The sequence below is a fragment of the Cygnus atratus genome, chromosome 1 (genome assembly GCF_013377495.2).
Source record: "Cygnus atratus isolate AKBS03 ecotype Queensland, Australia chromosome 1, CAtr_DNAZoo_HiC_assembly, whole genome shotgun sequence".
Classification (NCBI taxonomy): domain Eukaryota; kingdom Metazoa; phylum Chordata; class Aves; order Anseriformes; family Anatidae; genus Cygnus; species Cygnus atratus.
In genome coordinates this window covers 206,079,646-206,094,915 of record NC_066362.1, presented here as the reverse complement: position 1 = coordinate 206,094,915, position 15,270 = coordinate 206,079,646, and positions in this window count along the sequence as shown.

Here is a 15,270-nt window from a genome sequence, read left to right as displayed (position 1 = left end):
CCTCAGCCGCTCCTCACAGGACTTGTGTCCCAGGTCCTTCCCCAGCTTCGGGGCCCTTCTCTGGACACGCTCCAGGGCCTTGATGTCCTTCTGGTAGTGAGGGGCCCAAAGCTGAACCCGGCACTCGAGGTGCGGCCTCACCAGAGCAGAGCCCAGGGGGACAATCACCTCCCTGTCCCTGCTAGCTGCACTGTTCCTGGTCCTCATATTCCCGAGGACTGCTGGAATGCTCTGAGCAGTGCCAGCTGCGGGTCACAGAGGCAGAACCTTCCTAGGAGGGCTGTGAGGATCTGCAGAGGGTGCCCCTGGAGAAGGAAACCCTTGCTGCAATGGGGGAACATCACAGCCCATTTGTGCGGAGTCAAGGACAGGGCTTGGGCAGCTGTGGGCTTTGATCTGGGTGATTTCCCCTCTGTCCAGCACTTCTGAGGACACATCTGGGCACTGGGCCTAGTCTGGGCTCCCCTGAACCAGACAAAGGGTGACAGATGGGAACGAGCCCCACAGGGCCACCAGGCTGGTTGGGTGTGTAGAAAGGTCTGGGAGCTGGGAACACACTGGGAGAGAAGGCAAAAGGGGACTTCACCACTATCTGCAGCTGCCTGCTGGGATGGTGCAGAGGAGACACCTCGGAGGTGACCAGCGATGGGACAAGAAACACGGGAAATTGTAATTAGCTATCCCAAACTGCCCCAAAATGTAGCCCTGAGATGGCTGGTCTGGCTGGCCCTGCTTTGAGAAAGGAGTTGGACCGGAGATGCCAGAGATCCCCTCTGCCCTGTATTATTCTTTGTCTCTTTAAATAAATTCTCTCATGCAGCTGTGTATCCCAAGCCCAACAGGAAAGTAGAGCTGCAAATCTGTGCCTGTACATGTGGGCTTGTGTCTCCATGCGTGTCCTTATCTGCTGTCCCCATGTGCTTCCTCTCCACACGTCTGGCTGTGTGGGTGAGGAAGGCGCTCAGACTTATTTCTGATGCAAAGCCATGACTCAGGAATTTTCTGGGATATCCCCGTCTCATTCTTTGCTAATGAGCTTTTGGCATTGCAGTTTTCCCAAGCACCTGGTGAGGCTAAGGAGCCTGGTGGAGATGGGTGCTCCTAATTTACTGCCACACAGAGGTGTCCGACCTAACCGAGGTACGTGATTATGGATTATAGCTGCACTGGGGCTCCTCCCTAAGCCATGGAGAAAGATAGACATCTGCAGCAGCACAGATGAAGTCTGAATCACTTGATGAATGCTTCTCTGGTGACCACAGAGGGATTCTGGAGCAGCCACAGTCCTAACCAAGGAAGTCCCATCTCTTTTGGGCGTGCTGAATCCAGGCCTGGTGGTCTTGTGTGTTGACAGATAAATGAGAGGGGAAGGTTCTCCTTATTGGCCCCAAGGCTGACCAGCAACCCACCAGAGTACAAATTTGTCCTGGGGGACAGAGAAGCCCAGAAAATCTTTCAGCAGACCCTAAAGCAGAAGCCTATATTTATTTCTCCATGCTCCACCATGGAGACCAGATCTCCATGGCCTGAAATGGGAATGCAGATGTCCAGTGCTCCTGGAGACTTCACTGTGGACATTTCAGTGCAGACATTTGCATCCGAAGTTGAGTCCTACCAACTGTGCCACCAAACACTGCAGCTGAAAAGAAGCACCTCGCCATTAAGCTGTCTCCTAGAAACTGATCTGACTTCCTCTGATTGCAGATCACTTACCAGTTTGGTGTCTCATCCTTCCCAGACACTGCTGGCAGAAAAAGGGAAAGCATCAGTCCCTGAGAACCTATGACTTGAAGAGGGACTGGGAATATTGGACAGCTAGCTCTCGGACTGGCATCAAGATCCAGCCTTACTCTCGAGATCTTACTTTACTTAACCCGAGCTTGAGGGCAGCTTCTCCAGTGGTAAGGCTCCAGTTCTCCACCCAATGAGAAAACCTTGCCACAGGCAAAGAGGCATTTTCTGTGCCTGGGAATTCAATGAGATTTTCTGTATCCTGATTTTCTTCAGCCTTCGTACCACTATGACAAAAACTCAGCACTGGACAACCCTCCTTAACGAATTGCATGTCCAACTACTGCTCTTAACCAGATCTACCTCTCTGTCTGCTTTACTTGGTATCTGCTGTCTCACTGGTAATCTGTCATTTCACAGCTTTGGGGATAATCTCTTATTCTGTTGCTTGATGATGTAATTTACTGATTTTACGAGCAAGATATTGCTCTCCCTGTTTTTTATAAATGATCTGCTGGATTTCCAGACATTCAGCAGCCCACCTAAAGCTGTGGTTTCCAGCAGGCTGCTGGCCATCAAGTGGCCCGATATGCATGTGCTGTCACCCTGATATATCCAGGAAGAGCCAGCACAATGCATGAAGGTCTAAGTACTGCTTATATGAAGATCCTGGCCAAGTCAAGACACTATTTGAGGAAGTTCTGGCCGGCCCATCATGGAGTGGGAGTTGAAGAATGGGAGATGAAGTGTTTTCCATGGTCTCCTGGGAGCATGCTCCCTGCTTGATCCCCGTCCTCCAACAGTTGGGTCTCCGAAACGTTATGATGAGGAGCAGAGACCTCGAGAAGCAGCCAGCCCAGAGAGCAGCCTGGCTGACTGCAGGCATGCGGAGGCCAACCAAATACTATGTCGGGGTGCAGGTCTGATTAATATCAGAGTCCAAGTCCTGAAGGACGAGGGAAATACAGTCGTGCAGCTCTGAGTAAATCATACTTAATTTTTCATCAGTAGACAAGGAGGCTTTGGGGAGGGGAACCGGGAAACACAGAGGTTAAGTGACTTATCCCAAGCGGCAGAGCTGCACAGGATGGAGATTTCCAACTCACAGACCAGTCGCTTGGCCACTGGGCCTCAATTTAATTAGCAAGTGTGTTTTTATTTAAGAGTGACAGCGCATTACGTTTCCTTGTAATTCATGGACCCCACCCCACTGTGTGCAGATAGAGATCAAAGAGAAGGCTCCTGCTCACAGCCTCGCCACTAGAAATGGTTTCTTTTCATGCCTTAAATTTGAGAACATCAACAGTATCTAAAACATTCAGCAAATGATTTCTTTTCTACTTTGAAGCTTGGTTTCCCTTCAAATTATTTCTTCCTTCTTTGGTGCAGATTTCCGCACTCTGAAAGCTCCATGCAGAGCTTTATCTGACAGAAATAAATCAGATCCCAAGCTTTCAGCCCCATTTCTCATTTTGCAGATCTGCGTTTTGCGAGTAGACCGTTTTCATGTGCAAACAGCAGCCTGCTTGTGCACAGTGGCAAAATAAAAGTCACTGCTGAAACCACCGGCCACCAAATCCCCGCCTAAGCATGGTGTGATTAAACACGGGTTATAAAAACAACATGAAAGTGCCCAGCGCCCTGTGTAATACATCTATGGGTTCTGCTGTTACAGTGCCAGATCTGAAGGCAATTGCTGCCTGAGCTTGCTTTGAGCACCGTTCCCTCTCTCCTGACCGGGGAACGCAGCTGGGTTGTCACTCCTGACCTTGCTCAAATTTAATAAGGGGACACCAGGAAGAAAATCAGGTCCATGACTAAAAGTAATTCTCACTGAGAATTTCTCCTGTAGTGTTTGGGTAGCACTTACACAAAAGAGGAGATGGAATCAGCTGGTGGACGAGCAATTTATGCCATGAGCACTGAACCTGATGGTTCCCTTCCAGCATTGCTCTCGTCAACATTCCCTTCTCTGAGGAAAGCAAAGGATCTGCTGCAGCTAATCCCTTTTCCAGTAGGTAATTTGGAGGAGACCACACTGTTTTAGGGCTCCTCAGCCATATGCACTTGATGGTGTTATTACACTGACCCCTAAAGATGTAGCTACTGGGGACAAAGCCAGTTCTTCACTGTTGGCTGGAGTTATACAGACAGGTTGCTTCTGCTGTGTCCTTTTTGACCCCCGTTTTTGCAGCACTGTCTAATGTTCCCCAAAGAGGGGTCTGGGCATGCAACCCCCCAGGTTGCCCCCAAGGGCAGAGGTGGCTGGTTTGGGTCTTGCTGTGTGATCGGAGCAGCAGGGAGGCAGAGGATGGCCCCAGACATCAAGTCCTTGCTCTTGAGATCTACATCCCAGCTGCCACTTGATGCTCATTCGAGCAGGTTGGGGGAAATCCTTCCCCAGACAGCTTTTGTGTGGCACTAGTACATCTAGGATGGGGACAAAACCCGCTGGACACCCCAAACGTCAGTGTCACTTCCAGATTGGCTCAGTTATCTGAAGGTGTGACTCCATCCTGACGTCGACTGGGGGGTTGCAGACCCGTGGTGATGGATTTGGCCAGGAAGTGAGAGGCAGCATGTGGGGAGCCCACGGGACAGCCCCACGCACACTCTCCTGCACCAGACTGAGCATGAGCCAGCTCTGCTCTCCCTAATTATGGGGCATGATTTCACATCCCATTACCTCACACCACTGGGTAAGGACATGGACGTGGGCAGTATGACACACCGCCACTTCACACCCTTACTCCCCGCACGCTGACTTGCTCCTCTCTCCTTACCCTTACTATGTTTATATTCCCAAATGGGAGAGGCTAAACACTGCCAGCATCTGTGCACATGCGTGTGTGCACATACAGATGTAGTTTTGCAGGGAATGATCCTACAAGGCGTGTTGCACAACCTCCACCAAAGGCAAGATTGGAGATTTCCAACCTGATGCAAACTACCCTGGATGTGTCACGGAGGAAGGAAAGACCGATTCGTTTCAAAATGCAAGTGCACCGATGCTTCAGGGAAAAGCAAATTAATGCCTCAGATAAGGAGCATGGCATTAGGGGTTGTTTTTTTCGCTGATGAGGCGCCTTTATCCTGATGTGAGTCCCAGATATTCGCACAAAGAATTACAAGGGGAAAAAAAAATGATGCTGATCCTGTGTATCAGCAGTGTCTAACCTGCCAAGCATAAATATTCATGCAATCACTTTGCTGTTACCTGGTAACCACAACAAAGCATACATAGAAAATGTAATTACAGGGGCTCCGTAAACTCATCTTAAATTATCACCTATAGCCAGGCACCTATTATCAGATATTAGATTCTCCCTCAGATCAGAATCTCACGTTCCTCGCGTCTAATTTGAAATAACTATCTCCTTGTTGGCAAGCGACGAAATCTAAATGGAGTCACGTAAATCCTACTTCACAGCTCAATTAAGGAAATGTGATTACAGATCTGGAAGCAGATGCAGATATTACTGGGGAAGGGATGATGGCAGAAGCCTACAGGAAGCAGTTGATGCTTTCCAGGGGTCATTTGTAGGGGAACCCGTAGGAACAGAGTTCCTATTGTTATACACTTCAGAGTTTGTGGGGCGGAGAGGGGGCGAGAGACCGGATTCCCATTTTTAAGTGCTTTGGAGGTTTTCAGAGGGAGTCAGGTTCCATTGTTACATTTAAATACTCTCTGAGCTCGCTGGAAACAATATACATTTTCACCGACATTCCCTCTGCGCCCTTCCCTCGCGTGATGAGGTTCACACTCTCTGGTGAGTGTGAAAGATCCAGTGTCCTGGATCTTTCCACCACCATGCTCGGGGAGCGGGATGAGATGCAGGGGGAGATGTCACATTGTGCCCTCCTCCCAGCAGAAGCCAGAAGGGACGTGGAGAGGTGTCCCAGAGCACTCTGCATGCAACCATGGGGTGACTGCAGCTCTCCTGGTGGCACATACCCTTGTCACTTTGAGGAGGACCATCCATCAGACACGGCACAAAGTGTCGGGGTGAGGAGTCCATGTGCCTGGCACAGCTGATGGCACGGTGGAAGAACTTGCACACGACCCAGCCTTTTCCAGAGGTCTCTTTCATCCTGGAAATGATCACCTGGTTGAGCCTGGGGACAGCAATGACCTCCAAACCCTGAAAAGAAGGTGTTAAGGTCACCAGCAGCAGCTGTGAAGGGGAGGCTGGGAGCAGGAGCTCCGTGGCCAGCAGATGCAAGAATGCATCCTGCTGCATGCACCCAGGGGCTCTCGTAATTATTCCTTCAGGGGAGACACATTATGGCAGAAGCTAGCACAAAATAAATACAGAAACGTAGGGATGCATTTGCAAACAGTCTTAGCCAAGAGAGAGTGAAATCAGGGACAGAACCCAATCCCCCTGTCCCCTGTAGGAAGAAAAATCTTACAAAAACGGTGGCTCTGGTCTGCTGGGTGATGGCTCTGCCCCGCTGCTTACCCATGGTGAAGGTCGTGCTTTCCTGCCCTGGGCTTTGCTGCTCGATCCCAAATCGCTTGCTCATAAAGGGAGAAGGCAGTTGGAAAACAGAATCCCTATAAGGCACTTACTGGTGGATTTAAGGTGGAAATTAGGGTTAAGAACTTGTTGTAGTATTCCAGGACAGTCTTTGATTTTGGTAGCTCCCACACCCTGAAATCGGAACATGCAAGAACACATGAAAACCACGAGGAAAAAAAAGAAAAAGAAAAAGAAAAAGAAAAAGAAAAAGAAAAAGAAAAAGAAAAAGAAAAAGAAAAAGAAAAAGAAAAAGAAAAGGAAAAGGAAAAGGAAAAGGAAAAGGAAAAGGAAAAGGAAAAGGAAAAGAAAAGAAAAAGGAAAAGAAAAGAAAAAGAAAAAGAAAAAGAAAAAGAAAAAGAAAAAGAAAAAGAAAAAGAAAAAGAAAAAGAAAAAGAAAAAGAAAAAGAAAAAGAAAAAGAAAAAGAAAAAGAAAAAGAAAAAGAAAAAGAAAAAGAAAGAGAAAAAGAAAAAGAGAAAGAAAAAGAAAAAAGAAAAATCTAAACAACAATAAAGGTTAAGGAGTTCAAGAAAGCCACCCCATTTCATTTAAAATCCAGCCTTTTAAAAGCCCTTAATGTTTTCTTGTATGAAAACATTGCCTGCTCCATGAAAAATGGTACAAAAGAAAAAAAAAAAAGTCAAAGCTTTCCATTCTGTGAAGGTGCAGACACGCGGCCCCTGGACATTGTCTGAGTGGGCCTGCTCAGTTTTAACCTGGGATTGTGCTGAAGTCAGGACTTTGAAAGAAGTTTTAATTTCAGGGAGAGCTATAGTTCCTTTGGTGGGGAAAATAAAAGTTTTGACCCAAACTTTATAATTACTCTGCTTATGATGCTGGGACCAAATTATAAATGCAATTTGTGTATCGGAAATCCCTTTGAAATTTCAATTAAATTTGATATATGTGCTTTCAGCATCCCTTCCTAAGAGAGTCAGTTTCTGGGCCAAATTATTCCACCTCTGTTCATACACAGTAAGTGGAGACTCTCTTACTGCACACTTCAGAGTCTGATCCTTTTCTTTCAAACTACTGCAGGCTTCCCTGAGGAAAAAAAAAAAGAAATACAAAACATATCCTAACAGCAGTAGCTCTTTTTCCATTGCTTTCCATCTGGTACGTGATCTGTGATCATACCTCCAGGTCATTATGCTTGTAATGTTTATTGGAAAAATCAATCTTTAACTTTAAGACTTTACACAGGAAATATTAAAGTAAATTAGGACCCTATACATCCATTTTCAAATTTCCTTTCAACCCCGCAGTACCTACTTCTTTCATGAAAAGAAATCACGATTATATATTTTTTTTCAAGCCGTTCCACTTTTGCATAACTGACAAAATTTCCTGGAAGTGCAATTTGCCCGGCTACCTTAGTTATTATCTCCAGCCCATATTAGCAGCTAAGCGGTTGTTGACATTCCCTTTCAATATTGCTACTAAAACTCCATGAAGCTTATGCAGAATTTATATACGAATGTCAACTCATTTTTGAAATATGTAATAGGAAAAGAACAGCCAATGCCTTTCTGGCCACCTACATTTCAGAAGGTATTGGCTGGTATTAAAGTAGTGTATACATATATATTTTAAGAAACCACACATTTTCTGGGCCAGAATCCAAGGGCATATAAAGTAGTTTAGTCAGTTATGACTGGATGAAGAGCTAGATGGAAAACAGAACATTCTCAGAGGGATTGGGTGCACATGAATTTCTTTCCAAAATTAATGTGAGTGGGGGTCATTAATTTTACTTTTATTTTGGTGGATGAAATGTCGCTCCTCTGGATAGTCTCAGGGCGTGACGTGGAGCCACATCTAGCGAAGGCAGGACTCCATCGATGCTTTCCACTGCCGAGGGTGAACACACCCCATTATTCATGGCACTGAGGGGCTGAGAGAGAAATAACGGGACAAAATAAATAAATAAATTAATTAATTAATTAATTAGAAACAAAACAAAACAAAACAAAACAAAACAATAAAATAAAAATAAAATGAAGTAAATATTGGGGTGACAGTTTCAGGTCTGAAGACAGACAGCCTCATGCGAAGAGATGACTGCCACGAGCAAGTCGCTGGCTCTCACCTCCACCAGCCACAATAAATCTCATTCTCCCAAGGGTGTCCTTGATCCCATGCTGCCTCAGATGCAAAAGGGGGAAGTTTGCTCAGGAAAAGCCTTTCCCCAGTCTTTATTTTGTCTGGATTTACTATGAAACCTTGCTGTTGAACCCTGCCTGTCCAACCAGGCTGTGCCAAGCAGTTCCCTAAGGCATGGAAAGGAGAAAAGGCAAAGGACCAATGCTCAGGGCTCCTGTGTTTTCTGCAGGTCCAATCCTGCACTGTTCAAGTCCATGCAACCTTTGCCACTCACAGCTATATTAGAAGGAAGGGGAAATTCAAACAAAATTGATTTCGCCCTCTTCGTTTCTGCACTTTTAAAGTGGGAATAAGGGCACTTGGCAAACAGGGCTGTCTCCAGATGGAAGGTGTTAATGAAGAGCGAGATATTCTTTTTCTTTACCATTTCTATTTGCCCTCTTTAATGTCATTAGACGACACATCCTTGAGGTTTCTCACGGAGCTGGCTCATCTTCTCTATCCTCAGAAAATGCCGTGTCTCGAACACAGCTAAAAGCTGTTCAAGGCTGTGTCTTTAATGATGCCAATGGGAAAATTGCATAACATCAAAATAAAGTTTAAAAGTAATCAGATCTCTCTTTTCAAAAAAAAAAAAAAAAAGAGACATTTCTCTTGCATTGTGGGACCACATCCATCAGCTGTAGACCCAGCTCCTTTTCATAACAGAACACACAAGACACCATAATAAACACTCAAAACCAAAAACACATGCTACCATGAAATGAGCCCAAATACTGAAACGTACGAGGCCCAGAGTCAGCGATGCCTCTTGATGCCAACTAACGTGGCTCAGATGCCCATGGGGGGCCCCCATGACTCACAAAACCCCGTGGATGTGGGGTTTGATGCCCTGGGGGCCATAGCAGGAGCCCCCTGCTCACAACCTGTCTCCAGGCCACCCCATACCAGGGATGGGCTCCTGGGAGGTGCAGCCACCAAGGCTCACGGTTTTGCAAGGATGCAAAATTTTGCTCCCCAGGAGCTCTTTGCGCAGCCAGCATCAGATGTTAATTTTTAGTCATGAGATCTCTCTCTCAGATTGACTCTATCGTTTATTTCCAAACCCCTGGGCTATTGTAGGCTGGACTGCATTTGTTTTAAACTCCTCTGCCTGGGACCTATTGTTCTGTGCTGCTGGTTCACAGCTCTGTAAGTCATTACTCACCCCATCTCTTCCCCCAGAAGGAGCCGTTGGGTCTTTTTTTCTTCTTCTCCTCCTTTTTTAACACAGAAAATTGTTTTTGTGGCTGCAAAAGAGAAAAGCCCTGGAATCCCTTACTCTAGTCTCAGAAAAAAAAAAAAGAACAAAAAGAGGGCGATTATGTTACAATGCAGCGCACCAGAAAGCTTTACTAATGACCTGCCTGCAACCAAATGGCCAAACCTTTAAGCAGGGCCAGAATTTGTGGCGTGACACGAGCCCGGTCCAGGATGCTCGGATACAGCTCAGAATTTCCCCAGCACGCCAGGCTATTTGGAGCGAAACTGTAGGTACAGGCAATTACGGAGGCAGCTGACAGCTGCAGAGAAGCCTGATCCAAACTTTCCCAGGGCTCTGGGATGTCTGGATCAGAAGTCCGCAGGTGGAGGCAGCGTGCCTTTTGTCTCGTCCTTTTTCTGCAGGTGTGGGTCATTCGTGCGCTCTGTTGCACAAACGCACTCGGGGGTCACAAGCTTGCAGGCACTACGCTCCCAGGAACCGAGCCCAGATCCTGGCACAGCATCTGGAAATCACTGCTGGGGAAGAGAAAATACTATGAAAAATGAATTTGAGAGAAAATGAATTGAGAGAAAATGCATCAAGTAGTACATTTTACATGGAGAGTGACCACAGGCTGTGTAGGACCCAGTTGAAAGAGGATGAGAAAGAAGGAAAAAAGGCCAGGGGTGTTTTCCTACTTAAGATCCTACTTAACATTTTTTTTGTTCCCACACACACATGGGCAGCTATATCCTTGCTCCTACCGAGAACATTGTGAGAAGGGCTGCCAGCTAACTATGCCCTTAGACAATCAGGGGCAGATCTGACCATCAGACGATCTAAAACCAACCCTCGGGGAAGGCACTCCCATCATTTCACCCTGTCATCCACGTATTAAGCTCCCTGCAGTGCATTTTTAGCCATTCCACTTCTTTTCATGGGAAATAGAAAGATTTAGGAGGCCAGGAGGCTTTATTTCTGGTGGGACAATGTTTGGGTGGCTCTGGGACCCATCTAATCCTAACCTCCCTTGGCTTAATGTCTCGAATTCCTTCTCTGCATACTGAGCTGCGAGGGCTCAGGGATGATATCTCCATCAAAGGCTGGAAGGTTTTAATGTCACGTCTTCCAGGGAAACTTCTCATGATCTCACTCACTTGTTGACATCCTTTCCAGCTGTGCTCACAACTCCATACAGAGAGGATGCAGCAGAGGCAGTGAATTTTCTGCCACATCTCTTAGACCTGTCTTGTAGAGAATGGCAGGTCCTGGGCCCTGGGGCATAAGGGAGATCCAGTCCAAATTACCTGGAGATGGGGTCTGCAGGGAACTAGGTGCAGACAGTGGATTTTCTTGGTGTCCTTTTTTTTTTTTTTTTTTTTTTTTGAGGAGGAAAATCACTTTCTGCCATTTCTATCAAAACAGAGCATGAGAAAAGCATAATCCAGCTTTCTCAACTGGATGCTGGGAGAAGAGTGATGGGTCTTGGCTCTTCAGCTCACGCCAAAGCCAACAGGCTCTTTTGGACCTCCGTGAGGCATGAGAAGAGAGAGCCTTGCCAGAGTGAGTCATGCTAAATGAGGTGGGCGCTCGCCGTCTGCCCCAGCACAAAATCAACCTGCCTGGCTCCTGACAGCTGCACGGGAGGGAATCAAAGCACCCATGGCTAACACAGCTCATCCTCAGCATGATTTTGGCAGAGGGGCACAGGGAGAAGCTGGCCAGGAAAGGAGAAGGGAGAGGCAGTGATGCTCACCACCCCAGCTGTTTCCAGGCCAGGTGTGTATTCATCACTCAGACTCCCAGCTCTTTAATCTCAGACGAAAAAAAAATCTTTAAAAACTTCAGGGTCTCAGTAGATCAGTCATGGGATGAGGAAGAACAAATATAAAAGGGGTTTTATAGCTGGTAGGTGGGAGGGGAGAAAGGAAGAGGCAAAGCTGTGAAACAGGAGCAATATCCCACTAAAAGCGGTGTTTGAAATGAGGTGGAGATTTATGTGTTTCAGGGGCTGCCGCCTCAGTGGGGTGGACTGCCCTGCTTATTGATTTGGGCTCGAGAGCAAACAAAATGAAAGCCTGACTTACAGTTTGCTTGCAGTCCTAAGAGCAGAAACCCAGCAGGCAATTATATATCTGGGGCTTCTCGGGGTGTTCCCCAATTGCTCTGCTCCACCAAGGCCCTAAATGCAAGCCCTAGGACCCGAGGGAAGCAGAAATCCCAGCTTTCTTCAGCTTTGTGCAAGACAAATCGTGGTGTGTGCTGCAGAGCAGATGGACTGAGAGACCTGCAGTGTAAATATTTGGGGAGCTGCACTTCCAGCCCTGCAGGCACACCCCTACCAGGTCCCGCTGACCTCGCCTGAGCGAGGAAGGTGGGGGATGAAGGAGGTGAAGGAACAAAGCAGTCCCCCAGTCCAGAAGCTATGGGAAATTTGGGGATAACACCACCAGAAACAGTCTCTTGTTGCTCTGCTTTGCCTCGTTCTTCTTGAAGGAGCAGACTGGACATCTCTTCAAGACATCTCAACCTCTTCCATCTCTCCAGATGTTTGTTTCAGAGCTCAGAGCATGCAGTTGTACACTGATTTGCAAAGCCCTGCAGGACCAAACTACTTTTGCTGAGCTGAGTCAAAGGGTAAGCACTTGCTAAGTTTGCCTACTTCTCCCCATGCAAGAAGCAAAGCCAAATAAATTTCCTCCCTCTAGAGAGGAACAAACCTGAATAGGAACAAATTATGCTCTTATCTGAGTTCCTTCTACCACGTGGGACAGCTCAGGACCGGGACTCAGTGCCCCAGAAGTCCACACCTTGTGCTACTGCTGAGCTGGTGAGGGAGGAGGTTTCTTGACATCACACCCAGGACACATTTCATTGGTGTCTATTGGAAATGGTAAATTACATCTCCACATTACTGTTAGCAAATCCACTTTGCTGAATGACAATCTAAGGGATATGCAAAGAGTATTCCCTTTATTTAGCCTTGGGACTTAATTCTCAGTGCGCTTTCTCTATTGCCCAGAGCAGCCAATCCAGATGTTCCAGTGATCTTTCAAGGGTGCAGAAAATTGCCATGTGGCCAAGGAAGCAATCACCTAACAATAAAGAGTAAGAGTTTGTGTAATTTCTTCAGCTCTCAGCGAGATAAGGACCAGCAAGGTTTGCAAGTGTTTTGCCTTCTCCCAGACAGTGGTGTAAGCTGCACACCAAAATATTTTGGGGACAGGAGTTCTGTGTATGGTCACAGCTGGGAGATGGTTGCTCCAGCAGGTGATGGGGTTGTAAGTCCACTGGCTGTTCCGCCAGTTCCCAAAGGGCTGCATCCAATCTGTAAAAGAGGAGAAGTCCCAGGAGTGTGGGAACGCACTGCTATTTTTTCATGCTAGCAGTTTTCCCTCTGTGTATCCAAAGTTCTGCCTCCTTCCCTACGCTGATAACAGTTAAAATGATGTGGTGTTTCTAGGTAGAAGGAGCTGTAAACATCACTGGTGCAAAGGAAAAATGAGTCACAGTCATTGGAGGTTAACATGAAAGCAGCGAACTCTCATTTTTATTTAAAAAAAAAAAAAAGGTTAAAATGCTGAGGATGAAGTTTGTCTAGCGTGGGGGCTGAAAGAAATATTGTTTGTGGAACAAAAGGAGAATCACATGAGAATAAATTCAGTGTTTGTGGCCACGCTTGCAGAATTCACTTGAATTTTGTGGTACCTAAACTTCAGAAGGGACCCAAAATGAGACAAACCGTGGGGACGTGATGGGTGGGTTGGGCTCAGCATTGTCCTGGGGCCCTGTTGGAAATCTTCCTTGGGCAGACCTCAAAAGGCGGCGGCATCCAAAACACCAAACCCTTTTTGAAAAATTTTGGATGGACGCTGAGGAGAGAAAAAGAAGCCTAGATTTCAAAGCTGAAATCCACTTGGAAGCCTACGTTTGGCTCCATTACATGAGAAAGGTGAGGAGGTGGGGCCCCATTCCCAAAAGGCTCTTAGGGCTCTGACTTTGCTTGTGCCTCATATTTTGAGGGGAGAGGAGGTGACAGGTTGGGGATGGTCCTGGCTTAGATCTCCTTGTGGCACCTACATGTCCTAAACACCAGCAGGGCTCACCATCCCTTTTTCTCCTGACCTTTTTTTGCCCTGGGTTTTTGAGCCTGCTGGTAGAAGCAGAAGGGGGCTCAGAGAGGAAAATTTCCAGCTTGGGTTTGCAGCAACCCGTTTTCTTCCCCGCACCTTCCCCGCATGGCAGCGAGCTGGCAGAGGGCAGGGATATAATACTTCATTTCAGGTGTCTGTGGTAGGATGAAAACGAGCCAGCACCGTGCCTCCCAGGAGGCATCCCAGGCATGGGAGCCTTGCAGCAGCTGGCGGCAGTTGCTGCTGTATGCAGGGCAGGATGGCTCCCCATCTTCCTCCCAAATTTCATTTTCTTTTAGCTCTCCCGATGATACGGCTTGAAGCACAGAAGTGCTCTGTGAGGAATGTGTTTCGTGATGAAGACGAATACCTCGGAGCCCGACAGCATAAACACTGAGAGCCTGTTTGGCTTCTTCCAGTGCCAGCTGCCTGGATGGACACAGAGAGCTCCTTCCCCACCCGTGGAGTCTCTTTGGTTCCCTCTGACGAGTTGGAGCTGTTCTGACCCGAAGCAGATGGAGTCAGTTATTTACACCACGGTCCCCTAGGTGCACTCTTGACCCACTGCTCACTGGTCTCGATAGACATTTGCACTGGTGCCGGCTGATGGTTTCGGCATGACACAGAGAACATTAGTGGAGCACAGCCAGGCAGAGAGGCCCGTGGAGAATGAGCAGCAGCGCTGGGAGAAGCCCTGAGGCCCCATACCAGGCATCTGTGCCCTGCGTTCAGGTGGCAAGAAGGGCAGAAAAGCCTCCTTGCTCACTCTTTGCACGCCCCTTTTTGGGGGTGCCACTGCTGATGGGACATCACTCAGGGCTAGGCATCGAGTGTGTGGGTGGGCAGAGAAGGTCTCTGAGATGTGTTGGCCCAGGACACTCCCTGGGGGACCATTTCAGGGTTAAAAGGTATCTCAATATGTCTGATTTCTGCTTGTTTCTCTGAGGAGCAAGGCAGAAGGACAAGCTGCACTCATTTCTGCTCCAGCTCCCTCGACCAGAGCTCTGTTGGCTGCATGGACTTGGGGGACCTGCCTTCCCCTCTGCCCTTACCTCTCCTGCCCTGCAACACTCAGCCAAAGTTTGGGGTCTCTTGAAACATGCCCAGAGCTCAGAGAGGTGTCACAAAACTTAAAATGACTACCGTCTCCTGCAGCCGCGTAGCCCAGAGCAAATATTATCATACCTGCGAGACAGCTGAACACAGCCTGCAGCTGCTGTCCTGGCTGCTGCAAGACGAGGGGCGAAGGAATTTCGGAGATAGCATGTGGGGAAGAGTGCTAAAGAGCTGCAAGGACTCCGGCACTTGGTGTGTACGATTCCTTGATAGGAGGCCGGCAGACACTTATTTGCTCCCACTCCGTTTTAACCCTTCTTCCCCCCCCTTTTTTTTCCTCCCACTGAAAGAAAGCTTCAAGCTCCGAAGGAGCAAAGAAAGATTAAGTAGAAGGAATTACATTTTCCTGGCTGCTATCAAACCTTCTTTTCCAACTTTTTTCCTTTTTCTTTCTCTTCACACTGACATACCTTCGACGTTTTA